General features: G+C 38.8%; 1 protein-coding gene across 5 annotated transcripts in view; it reads left to right on the top strand.

Annotated features, from left to right (window-relative positions):
* The window catches only part of spir (spire type actin nucleation factor), a 216,556-nt gene that overhangs the window by 116,627 nt on the left and 85,878 nt on the right, over positions 1-14,051 (top strand). The gene's annotated exons all lie outside the window — the stretch shown is intronic.

The raw sequence follows: 14,051 nt of genomic DNA, 5'->3' as shown, positions 1-14,051 counted from the left end.
ACCAGATGTCCTAGGCGAGCTAACTAGCACTGACGCTAATACAAACAGTACTGGCTTTAACAACTAGTGGTTTCTCCATTACAACTGTTCGCAGGCGGCTGTCAATACTCGTTGTTTATGACTCGCCGCAGGTGCTTATTACGGATTCTATTATTTCATTCCATACAAGATACCTACTGGCTGTAAGCCTGTCTAGATATTTGCAGTGAATTCAGAAGACGTAAGCAGACGTAAGAGAGTTTAGAATAAATGTATATATACATTAATAAAATTAATAAATTATTTATTGAATGCGATTGGTACGATGTATATATGTGCGATAAGATTAAAAAAGATGAAATCAATGTAACCGCAATAAAAATGTTTATCACCCCACCATGTGTCAAGTGAATTCGATTTAATTGGTTTTGTACATCTGTCCGTACACAGGATGTGCGTAAAATTGATTAAAACGTCATTGATAAATTCTTTTTCTTTTCTTGTTTGGTGGCTTTTTGTCGTGCCAAACCAGCACAATGAACTTCGCCAGTGTTAAGAATTTATAATTTAATTATGACTTTGATAAAAAAAATACCACAGTTTAAGACCACCGCCATAGTTTTCTTTTTTAATAATACTAGCAAGCAAACGAGCAGGCGGGTCACCTGATGTTAAATGATTACTAATGCGAAAGTGTGTCTGTCAATTTGTTACCTTTATACAACCTACTTAACTGCTGTACCGATCTTGAGGTTGTGATTTGTCACAGAGATAGATTGCATTGCGGATAAGGACTAGGTGAAATTTTACTGCAGAAAATCAGAATAGAATACTATAAAATAGAAGATTCTATTCAAATAAACTTTCAAAATTGTTTTCGAATTAGGTACCTAAGTGAGCTACCTGCACTGGTTTGAACAGAACTGGTTCGCAGAAATATATTTTTATCCCTCGGGAAAACAGAAAGATTGGAAAAAGATAAAATCTACTGCAGCTAGTACAATGATATTTATTTGTAGTTTAGTGAATATGCTAGTGCAGCTTTTAATATTTTCTGAGTTTTTCATATTGCAAATTCTTAATGCTCTGTATGCTATGATCTTTATAGTTGTTAGATTTTAATAGTTTTCCACTTCAACTAATGGCTGGTTCGAATTCATACTTTGATAAACAAGAGCACCTCGTACCTATACAAAAGTAAGTGGGTAGGTAGATAGGTATATCTTGAGTTTTGATACAATAATAAGATTATGATCCTAATAAAATATAATAAGATTTATGATCCTATCAAAACGTGAATATATGACTGTGGTTTTCAATTTTATCATAGTTTTTGAAACAAAAAAATTATTAAAATATTAGAAGTATGATAATATAATAACTAAGTCAAATACATATTGGAAAATATATTTGAATTTTAATATTTATTCAGCCTGTATAGTGTATGTATACAAAAAGTCCTGGTGGTCAGACGACGCGACAATCAAATTAATCAACATTACGAATCTGGGACGCCTTTGCTTTGCCCGCGTAGGAAAAAGCGACCTCACCCAAATGGGTGCAACTGGCAATGGATTTTTAATTAGATTGTGCAATGTGTATTTTACTTGACCATGTTTTAGTAACAGTCATTAACCAGATGTCCACCGCTGGAGGTCTCTTGTAGGGACTTCCACACGTCGCGGTCTTGCGCCGCCGCCGCCTGGATTCAGCGGTTCCCTGCGTCATAATTGATGTCGTCTGTCCACCTAGTGGGGGGTCTGCCAACGCTGCGCGTACCGATACTAGTACGCTTTTCGAGCACCTTGGAGCCCCAACATCTATCGGTTCTTCAAACAATGTGCCCCGCTCATTGTCACTTCAGTTTCGCGCTTATGTGGTTACTCTGGTTCTCCAACGGACATAACAGATGCATAACTTTTTTGAAGTAAATACTAATCTAAATATATAAAGGGACAAGGTGACTGACTGATTATAAATAAAAAAAAATATAAAAAAAATAAAAATCTTTTTTTTTTTTTTTTTTGTTTATTTGAAAGTAATCAACAGCGTAAATACATAATTATTATTTAAATTTAAATCTAGGTATAACAGAAGGCCAAAAGAGATTACTTAAAATTATAATTAAACTATTTTAACAGAATAGAGTTAGAATAAATTCGTATAAACTTTTACAAGTACTTACGAATAGTCGATTGACTGACTGACTGACCTATCAACGCACAGCTCAAACTATTCGACGGATCGGGCTGAAATTTGGCATGCAGATAGCTATTGTGACGTAGGCGTCCGCTAAGAAAGGGTTTTTGAAAATTCAAACCCCGAAGGGGTGGAATAGGGGTTTGAAATTTGTGTAGTCCACGCGGACGCGAAGTCGCGAGCATAAGCTAGTAAAGTAATAAAATAACTAGCATATTTTTTTAAATCAGTAATCTAGAACAAGTAGAAAACATCTTGCCGTTGAGTTTATTAAAAGTGAAAAACAAAATTGACCTTGTAGTGCTCAAAGAGCGGAGCCGTGGCTTTAGTGAAATGCTAATCTCCACAATATGGCCGCATGAGAAGCTCGTTTACGTACATATTCCTACTATCTAACCAGCTGCGCGATTGCGGAAGAATGACAGCTACAAAGTCACGATCGCAATCACCTCTGATTGGTTGACGCTCGCTCACTATTGGCTACAATGCATTGTTACAACAAGAATCGCACAAATTCAGCCAATCAGAACAATTGAGATTGTAATAATGATTAATGCAGGTTTCCCGTTGGTTCTTTTGCTTTATTTTAAAAATCGGATAGTTAAGTATAACAGTCTTTAAAAAAGGCGTATTATCTCCGCTACCCGTCAAATGTAAATCGATTTCAAGTATTCTATTTCCATTTCAAAGGATGTTCCTTATTTTCAAATTGTCCCATTTTTTGTTGCAACCCGCATTGTACGTATTGGGATTTGTTTTGTCTCAAAGTTTTCTCTGCATTGTATCGGCACGTCCACGATATCACCAAAAAAATGTGATTACATTCATAAATCATTAGCAATAAACGTTTTTAACGATAAAACTCTCAGATTAACATGCCACGTCTATAAAATTGCTCAAAATCACACAAAAAGTGGTTGTTTATGAACGTACATCTCAACAGTTCCGGCGCGCAACTCGTTCGTTCGACTCGTTCGTTAATTATTTTTTGTCAACTTTTCTCAGTGCTGCAAGTTTTTATGACTGTTTTTAAAGAAGCCACGTAATAGTTCAATGTCAATGACCTTGGTGGTTTGCTTATCGGTTTATACTTATTAAGGCTTGGACACACACTTTGGAATCCGTGTAGTAAACCGCGCGGCCGCGCGCACCAATCATTTGCCGTGTCGCTATTTACATTGTGACTCACTTAATCATCATATGGTTTCTTGTAATGGCCTTGTTGGTTAGTTACTGTGGATCATGAGGTCCGGCCTGGCCAAAAAGTTATTGTTTTTTTTGTCAAAAATTCTCAGTAGGTGCACGGAGTTGGGAAGTTGGCGGTGTTAACCACCGTGCCTTGGCTTGGAAAGTACGTTGGTCTTAGGGTGAGATCTATAGAGCACACGACACAGTTAAAACGAGACAGAGCTATATCTCTCACATAAATCTGTCTCGTTTTAACTCAATCTTAAGTCTGAGCAAAGTCAAAGTGCGCTCTATAGATCTCAGCCTTGCCGCCTGCGCCTGATCTCTCTCCTGTCGTGCGAGATGTGTGATTGGCCGCTGTAGCCAAAATTAAGTCGATTTATTTACTTACTGTTGCTTGTATTGCAGGTCATTCGCTTCGTCGACGTCCTGCCGCGCAGTTAGCGTCGCGCGTCGCTGCTGAACCCTTTGTGTGTGTCTAAGCCTTTACGCTTGTAATAGTTTGAACACTGTGCAATCAGATAAGGCATGAGCCATGACATAACAATATATTTGACGTCTGCTGCCATTCATTATTGTACATTGTCTACGGCTGTACAGTTGTAGACTTGTACTGTACACTTGCCCGAAACTTTTTCCTCTTACTTCTATATAAGGTGACTGTATACCATAAGAAGAGCTGCGAGAGCAACAAGAGGCACACACAAAGTATGTTTTTGAGCACTAAAAAGCAGTATTCTGGCGCATCAAAGGAATGCTAATAACTTCAGCACGTAGCAGATGTCGGTGCAGATTTGACCTCTACTCAAATATTTCTACAGCGCGACGGATTCTGCTGACGTCATTCTAATCGTCGTCAAGACTAATATTGGCTCCTTACGTCTCTGGATAAATTGGCTGAATAAAAAAGAGGTTCAGACTATTAAACTAGAAAGAATTATTTGTAAAGGTTTGTATCTTAACTAGCTTATGCCTGCGACTTCGTCCGCGTGGACTACACAAACTTCAAACCCCTATTTCACCCCCTTAGGCATTGAATTTTCAAAAATCCTTTCTTAGCGGATGCCTACGTCATAATAGCTATCTGCATGCCAAATTTCAGACCCATCCATCCAGTAGTTTGAGCTGTGCGTTGATAGATCAGTCAGTCAATCAGTCAGCTAGTCAGTCAGTCACCTTTCCTTTTATATATTTAGACTACTATAAACTCTAGATTTTAAGTTTTCTCTTTAAATAAATTATTGCGTCTTTATTGTAGGGAACTTGCTATAAAATAATATAAACTGTCACATTACAGACTACTCTTCCACTTTACACAGCCATAATAATTTGCTAACCCTTCCGACATGTTACTTTCTCTTCAAACCTTAAAGGGCCATTCTGACCCCTTCGTTCCTTGTAGGAAAGTGACCCGTGGTTAACTGGAGAGGAGGTTATCGCAGGTCATCGATGTACAATTGAATATAGAGCTGGTGACCCTATTAGAAACCTCTGTATATTGATATACGCGGTATACCTAAGTTGGCTAAGTTGATATACCAAGTTGTAAATATGGATAACTCATATCCCCTACCGATGACTGAAGTCTTGGTGTTTTGTTTACTTTGAAAGCGTAGATTACCTACCTATACAAGTAATAATATTTAATAATTTATATAATTATTATAGATTTATTTTATAACAAGATTTATTTTATATCAAGATACCACGAGGAAGATTACTCGATGTTCCGATTCCCATTTATATTATATACCTCACACGCTACGAATAACGTAACCTGTAAGATATTATACTCGTTATTACATCATCACCCTCATCTTGATCAACCCATCGCCGGTTCACTACAGAGCACGGGTCTCCTCTCAGTACGAGGAGGGTCATAGTCACGCCTCCGAAGTGCGGATTGGCAGACTTCACACACCTTTGAAAGCAATTTGGAGAACACACAATGTTTTCCTTCACCGTTAATAATAGCTTAATGCGCACATAACTCCGAAGAATTAGAGCTGCGTGCCCGGGATCGAATCCCCCATCTTCCGAATAGGAGGTAGACGTCTTAACCACTAGGCTATCTATTACATGGTTGCTATATCCAATCCAATCCAATCCATCAGTCTGTTTGCGTCCACTGCTGGACATAGGCCTTTGCAAGAGCGCGCCACCAAACACGGTCCTCCGCCTTCCTCATCCAACCGCTCCCCACCACCTTCGTAATCGGGAATAGCAGGGCTGCCGGGAACTGGGGGCCTTTGTCTGTTGGCGCTGCTCATTAGAAGTAGTGCCCATACGGACCACGCTGGGCAGGCGGGGTGGTCAGCGCAGGGCTGTAGGCTATTTCGCACCAGTGACGCTGCTGCCCGTCTCTGGTCTGTATTATTTAAAGCCAAGCCATATGGAATGGTTATCCCGCCATTCTTCGGTCGTCATATCCTCGTCCGCTGATTCACGTACAGGTGAGGTTGACATTTGGGATGCTAAGATGTTAGCGCACCCCCTTACCCCCCTTGCTATATATCTACTAGTTATTACGTTGATCGAACGCTAACCCTATATTACGAAACATGTCGTTTAGAGCAGAATTTGAGAAACATTTCTCGTGACAATGGTCCCAATAAGTTTTAATGGCGCTAAATAGCGGATCAGATTCGGAATTCGTGGGTTGTATTATTACGTTTTGGCACGTGAGTTGTGTGACCGGAAAACAAGATTAATATTTACAGTAACTATGCAGAACTGTAGCTGTTATTGTTAAGCATACTATATATACATACATATATACATATATATATATATATATATATATATATATTGATTTATTCAAAAATTTTGTACAAGACAAAGACTCCTTGAAACTAGTACACATAAAAAAGGTAGAAACAATAAAAATATGAGAACCTGCCCCCCAATTGTGTAAGAATAACCATTTCATGGCTATCGCAATCGTCAAGAAATTCTGCCATTTGATTGGTTGATTCGCTGTTTACATTTTTTCACAGCCAATCAAAGGGCAGAATTCTTGACGATTGCGATAGCCATGAAATGGTTATTCTTACACAATTGGGGGGCAGAAGGAGTGCTTTGGCGTCCGTGCTAGGTAAACCTGTGTTACGGGCGCCGCAGCCTTCCCTTGGATCCATCGATTAATATAAAATACATACATATACTCACTACCGGATTCCGTGGACTGCCAAGCGCACAAACGTGACTATCCTTTCGCAACTCGGAATCACTGCTCGACTCTCTTCCATATGTTACCAACGATTGCTCTCATATTTCGGCCACATCATACGGCGGGGGGATGACAGCTTAGAAAAGCTCATAGTGACGGGCAACACTGAGGGCAAAAGACCGAGAGGCCGCTCACCAACTAGGTGGTCCGACAGCTAAAGGAGTCCAGCAGGTGTGGATTTTATCACATTGCGAAAATGGCCACCGACAGAAGCCGATGGAAACAGATAATCTATTCGAGGGCAGGTTGCCAGGACCACGATCTTCAGCAATGCAGGAACGACCGGAGAGAGAGAGATATACCACGACACTGCGGCAGGGCCGATTTAGGAGGCAGCTAGATTGGAGCAATCTAGGGTGGTCCCTACACATGGATGTACCCTATCTAGGAGATATCGGATGCATCTCAGACTTGAGCGCGCTTATAGGAACTCTCGTAGCTTTAGTTATAGCAAATTAATAATTTTGACCATCACGAGTCATAACAGCGTAACATGTTCATACCCAACCTATCCATACTAATATTAGATATAAATGCGAAAGTGTGTCTGTCTGTCTGTCTGCTAGCCTTTCACGGCCGAACCGTTCAATCAATTTTGGTGAAATTTGGTACAGAGATAGCTTGCATCCCGAAGAAGGACATACGCAACACTTACTAAGGACATACGGACATAAACTTTTTATCCCGGAAAATTAAAGAGTTCCCACGGGATTTAAAAAAAACCTAAATCCACGCGGACGAAGTCGCTAAGCTTAGTAATATTGGTCATTTTAGTAATACGGCTACTATCCTTTTGAAAAAATGGATAATGCTCAGAATTGTAGTTTAACGTTGCATGTTATGAATTTCCGGAGATAGGTAAGTTGTATAAATCGTCTACTTAATATAGTTTAACCGCCGCACTTACAGCCGTACTCAGAGTCGCTAATCCACTTAAGATTGAGTTAATACGAGACAGATTTATGTGAGAGATATAGCTCTGTCTCGTTTTAACTAAACTTAAGTAACGATTAAGCGACTCTGAGTACGGCTGTTAGTGCTAAAACGGACGCGGACAGTAATATTCCAAACTAATTATGAAAATGAAGTATCACAAGATCCATTTACGTTACATGAAAGTGCTTATTGATTACATAAAGGTGACGCAAGATTATTACATAGGCATTGGACCATTTTTAGGGCTCCGTACCTCAAAATTAAAAACGGAACCCTTATAGGATCACTTTGTTGTCTGTCGGTCTGTCAAGAAACCTACAGGGTACTTCCCGTTGACCTAGAATCATGAAATTTGGCAGGTAGGTAGGTCTTATAGCTGACATTAGGAGAAAAATCTGAAAACAGTGAATTTGTGGTTACATCACACAAAAAAATTAATTGTGGTCATAAACTAATAATTAGTATTTTCAATTTACAAAGTAAGATAACCATATTATCAACTGGGGTATCATATGAAAGGGCTTCACCTGTTCATTCTAAAACAAATTTTTATTTATTTTTGTGCATCATAGTTTTTGAATTATCGTGCAAAATGTCGAAAAAATATGACTGTAGTACGGAACCCTCGTTGCGCGAGCCTGACTCGCACTTGACCGGTTTTTCTTAACAAGATCCTGTTTTTGTTTACATTAGTGTCGCGAGTGTCAGCCCCTGTCTTCACAAAAAGTTACTTAGAGACCACCGCAGGCTATGTTCCGTTAGGGTTTCTTACAGCACATATCAATTAAGTTCCTAAGTATATCCAGTATCTTTAGCTGTAAGTATCTTTTTGGGTGATACAATTTTTTTTCTAACTTATCGAAATCTATATTTCGACGTTTTAACCAAGTCATGATCTGAAAACCTTCAAATTTATTTAGTCATTTAACTACATATTTTTATGAATATTAAAAAAATATGTGTTCCTGAACAAATATTAGTATTTTCAATTTCCAAAGTAAGATAACTATGCCAAGTGGGGTATCGTATGAAAGTGCTTTACCTGTACATTCTAAAACAGATTTTATTTATTTTAATGCATAATAGTTTTTGATTTATCATGCAAAATGTCGAAAAATTACGACTGTAGTACGGAACCCTCGGTGCGCGAGTCTGACTCGCACTTGACTGGTTTATTTTTATTTTAACTTGATAATTGATTTATAGAAATACTAACTAATACTCATATGTGGTGATACTAAAAAAAAGTAATTCAATTCATCCTTTTACTTCACCCTAAATCTAGGGAAATAAAGAATTATGGTAGCATATTTTGGCAATGACTATAAATATTTCTGTTGGAAAGTTATACCAATCGAATAATTAAGTAAATAACAATTTCCATATTGATGTCTCTGATATCAATTACGTCGAATTCAATTTCAATTAAATCCATTTGTTATTCCCAATGAGGCTCGGTCCAATTAATTAGTAACGCCAAATGTGGCCCGAACGATTCTATGCAAATTGGTCTTTAAACAACGATATTATCATCTAGATACGTTATACGCGTGTTCTACCCTTCTACGGCCTTAGGGTCTTTGTTCACTACGGTATCAGATTCAAACACAGCATCCTCGCATTTGTCGTTTTCATTTGAAGACTATTATTTAAGTGAAAATTATTTGTATATCTTATGAAAGTGTGTTTGCCCGTCTGTTTGTTACCTTTTCACGCAGTGGCGTCCACAGACTTTTAAGCCAGGGTAGGCATTAGTTAGGTAGGAACCTGTTTACTGGCAGGTCAACATGAAAAATATGCTGAGCTATTACAACTGAGCTACGCAGTGCATGTATGCCTCTATGACCTGCACGGCACTGTTTTCACGGTCCATTCGTTCACCCGATTTTGACGAAATTTGGTACAGAGATAGCTTGTATTCCGGAGGCGGATATGGGCTTTTATTTTTATTCCTGAACATCACAGTTTCCATGGAATTAATTGTTCTAAAATATCAGAGTTCCCATTGGTTTAAAGAAAATTAATCCACGCGAATTAAGTCGCAGGCATCATCTAGGATGTTATATAGTCAATCTTAGGCTCATTTTTATAGCACGTTCAAACAACAACAATATTTTATGGTTTGGCAACAAGTTGTCAAAACCATGAAGTATTGTTACAGTTCTTGCAATTCACGAAGGAGAGTGGCTCAAGCTCGTTTTTAGTCGTATCGGTATAAGTAAGGTACACTGAATGTGTGCGTTTGCGAGCGCTTGCTAGCGACTGATTGGTCCGACATGCACGCACATTTACGCAATGCCCGTGTATCCGACGTAACCACAAGTAAAATCGCATCGCCTTCGTGAATTGCAAGAGCTGTACTAGAATAACGCCAAAACGTTTAACAGCATCGAAGTAATCCCTAAACGCTTCTTTGGCAGGTCTACTCAGTGTCCGATAGATTATTCTGTATATATGAAAGTAATCAACAGAGTAATTACATTTTTTTTTATTCAGATACAAGTTAGCCCTTGACTGCAATCTCACCTGGTGGTAAGTGATGATGCAGTCTAAGATGATAGCGGGCTAACCTGGAAGGGGTATGGCAGTTTTTATTAAACCCATACCCCTTTGGTTTCTACACGGCATCGCACCGGAACGCTAAATCGCTTGGCGGCACGGCTTTGCCGGTAGGGTGGTAACTAGCCACGGCCGAAGCCCACCAGACCAGACCAGAAATTTAGAAATTATAAAATTCCAAACCCCTGCCAGGAATCGAACCCGGGACCTCCCACTATTAAGACCACAGCGCTCACCACTGCGCCAGGGAGGTCGTCAAAACATAATTATTATTTAAATCTAAATCTAGTTTTAACAGAAGGCCACAAGAGATTACTTTAAATTATAATGAAAACTATTTTAACAGAATAGAATTAGAATAAATGGATATACAATAATAAAATTACAACAGTGTGTGTGTATGCTTGTTACCTTTGCACGGTCCATTCGTCAACAAAATCACGTTACTTCTTGGATATAGTCGAAAAGTCGCTGAACGTTGTAGTAAAATTAGGTACCGTGAGACGGCTCTAATAAATATGCGAATACTATCAGCCATCTGATATGTCACCTAACAGCTATCAGTCATCAACTTTTTTTAAAAAATTATTATAGGCAAACGCTTGACCACAATCGCACCTGATGGGAAGTGATGATGCGGCCTAAGGTGGGACGCGTTTACCTAGAAGATGCATATTCACTCTTGTATTAAAGATACCCGGGTTGTAATTGGTAGCACACACATATCGTGTAAGAGTATTCCAAACCTTAGCCATGCGTATGAGGAATGATGACGCAAAACGTTTCGTGCGTGTAGATGGGATGTCGAATGGAGACTCGCCCGACGTCTTGCGGTTCGGCGGTAAAATTTGCAGGAATGCCGCTGCCGAAATATGATATAGGCGCAACAATGGTACGCATACATTATCCCAACCTGTCTATATCCGAACTGCGAGCTGTTATCGCGGCCATTGTGTGCAAATCTCGTGCAATATGATGTTGCATTGTTGCGCCGGCGCACGCAACTGAGACGGCAACAATAACAGCATCCGATTTACTAATCGCCGTGGACCTTACGCAGTTTCCGAATAATATACGCTCTACGTCATCAAAAAGTTGCAATGTATGCGTACGAGATGATTTTGACGACCTCTGTGGCGCAGTGGTGAGCGATGTGGTCTTATTAGTGAGAAATCGCGGGTTCGATTCCCACCAGGGGAAATTTGGGATTTTATAATTACTAAATTTTTTCTGGTCTGGTCTGGTGGGAGATTTCGGCCATGGCTAATTACCACCTTTCCGAGAAAAGCCGTGCTGCTAAACAATTTAGCGTTCCGGTACGATTCCGTGTAGAAACTAAAAGGGTATGGGTTTAATAAAAACTGCCATGCCCCTTTCAGGTTAGCCTACTTTCATATTCTTAGACTGAATCATCACTTTCCACCAGGTGAGATTGCAGTCAGGGGCTAACTTCTATGGGATTTAAAAAGTTAGGTATAGATATTAAATACCTTCCGCTAGCAGCTAAGGTTGACTATGATCTAACAATGTCGCGGAAATAGGCCATTAAAGTTATAACTGCGCAGTGGTCGAACAGGTACAATCTAAAGCGTACCTTATATCGTTGAGTGCATTCAAAAATTAGCGCACAAACTTGATCGCAAGCTGAGATTGTTTTTAAACACTACGCAATCATACTCCTCGTGTTCAGATTGGACTGCTTGTTTAGCGATCACTGCATCATTGCAAGTTTTGCCAATAGATGTGTACAGCGTAATTGCAGCACTAAATGCACCCATAAGGTCCAATCCAACCCATCAGCTATGCTTCCATTGTTGAACATAGGTCTTTTCGAGAACGGTCTCCCAAACACGGCCCTTAATTTTCTCACCCACCCGATGCCCCCCGTAGTTGAAAGTCTTCTGAGCATTTAAAAAAAATTTGGCAACCAGAATAATTGTTTAATTTTGAATTTTTTATAATATGTTAGTCGACATTATACCTCTTCCCATAGCATTTTGATGCGCAAAAAAATAAAAAATAAAGATCTTCATCATTGCCATTGTATCAACTGACAGTTTCTATTGAAGCAAATGAAATATCCGCTAATTCCAACTGTACTCTATCTATTGATCATTGTTACGGGCGTTAGGCTAAAACACAGACTAAAGTTGAAAGGTAGATAGAACTCTACAGTGAAATGAATTTAGCTAGGAGATTAGTGATCGCATATCACAATACTGGCGGACATAAACGTTCTTCACTGTCTTGTGATTTTTTAAGAATACCGTCTGTTTAGACGTCCAAAAATCAATAAAACTTGACCTGAGTAACTAATTAGTATTTACAACAAATAACATGTAAGACTTACTAATAATAAAAATTTACTAAAATACAAACGCATTTCTCTAGCTTTTTCACAACGTTGTCAAAGCCTATTAACCTCCAGTAACAGCTTGCAAATTAAACCCTACCAGTAATATTTTTTTGTAATCGGCTTCTCCAAGGTGGCTTCATTGTTTGGAGCCTCGATTTCCATTATTGGCTATAGTTGTACCTTTTTCCTTTAGCCATAGGTTTGAAAATGGGTCAGAATGTTAGATGATCTTGCATCAGTCTTCTTACCACACTGTCGTTAAATTAAGTGTGCAAGATTGTGCCGTGCAGGTATACCGAAAGCGATGCAGGGGATGACCAAGGGGATTATCAAGAACAAGACCTGTAAACCGTATCCGTAATAAATTTGTAATCGGCTTCTTTAAGGCGGACTCATTATTTGGCGCCTCGATTACCATTTCTATCTTTTTCATTTACTCTGAGGTCTGGAAATGGGTTAGAATGTTAGATGATTCTGCATCAATCTTGTTACCACACTGTCGTTAAATGAAGTGTGCAGGATTGCGCGTGCAGGAGTACTGAAAGCTATGCAGGGTCTTGCTCAAGATAAGAGCGACTGCACATGTTTTATGTCGGATCCGATTATTTATGTCGTGCCGTACGTATTTCTGTAGAAGATTTATTATCTTGTCGTGTCAAAAATTTCAGCTAGATTAATTTAACGCTGTGTATTAGTGATTAACTGAATTATGTAGTTTCTTGTGCTATCTAATGTAGAAACTGAAAACTCAATGTATTTTTTACTTTTTATCTTAATAATAAAACTGATTTATTATTAAGACTGATTTTTGTCGAGTTTTTAATTTCAAAATTAAGACCCACTCTGCTCAGGGGCGATTTTTCAATCACGTTTTGACTGTTATCTGAAAAATTATGAGGTTTTGACGGTTTTTTTGCATTGTAAATCTGTCGAAAAGTAAGATTAATTATTCTTCAGTTAAAGTTTATCTGGTGAATGAAAATCAACCTTTATCATCACGTCATAAAGGATACCATAAAAGTTTTCAAAGGGGAGTTTTCCAGTCTTTATATCGTGACGCATTTTAATATCACCAAGTACTTTGGTAGGTAACAAATGTGCAGCAGGCTTTATTGTGAATGATTCTTTTTGCAGTAGGTATACTATGTTAGCAGAGTGATGGTAGTGAGTGGGATGACAGAACGGTTGGGCAATGCAATACGTTCATTAACAATAGACAAGCATCGGTTCCATTCAGTGGGTTTGATAGTCATGCTGAATGCATAGAAGCGGTTTAGTAAGACATTATAAATCTTAGATGAATTTTCCATTGCGTTACAACAGTCAGCTATAAAACTGTTGCGTTAATGACCAACTAAAAGAAACATTTAGTAATACACATTAACTTGCCTTTCATAACTTAAAGCCAAGATAGGAAATCAACTGCTAAGAGAGAAGAGAAATACTTAGTCCTACTCATCTTATCCCATATTAAAAGCTCTTCAAAAATATTATCTGATGCAAGGCTTATCTGGCCGCCATAGCTTAAAGGATAAGCAAGCTGGATTGGTTTTGTGGGCTGGTCATGTTTGCAGAACCACAAAACAAGTTCTGGATTGGAGACCG

Source organism: Maniola hyperantus, chromosome 1 (genome assembly GCF_902806685.2).
Source record: "Maniola hyperantus chromosome 1, iAphHyp1.2, whole genome shotgun sequence".
NCBI classification, from domain to species: domain Eukaryota; kingdom Metazoa; phylum Arthropoda; class Insecta; order Lepidoptera; family Nymphalidae; genus Maniola; species Maniola hyperantus.
The sequence above is the reverse complement of the archived record's forward strand: the minus strand, read 5'-3'. Positions and strand labels throughout refer to the sequence as shown.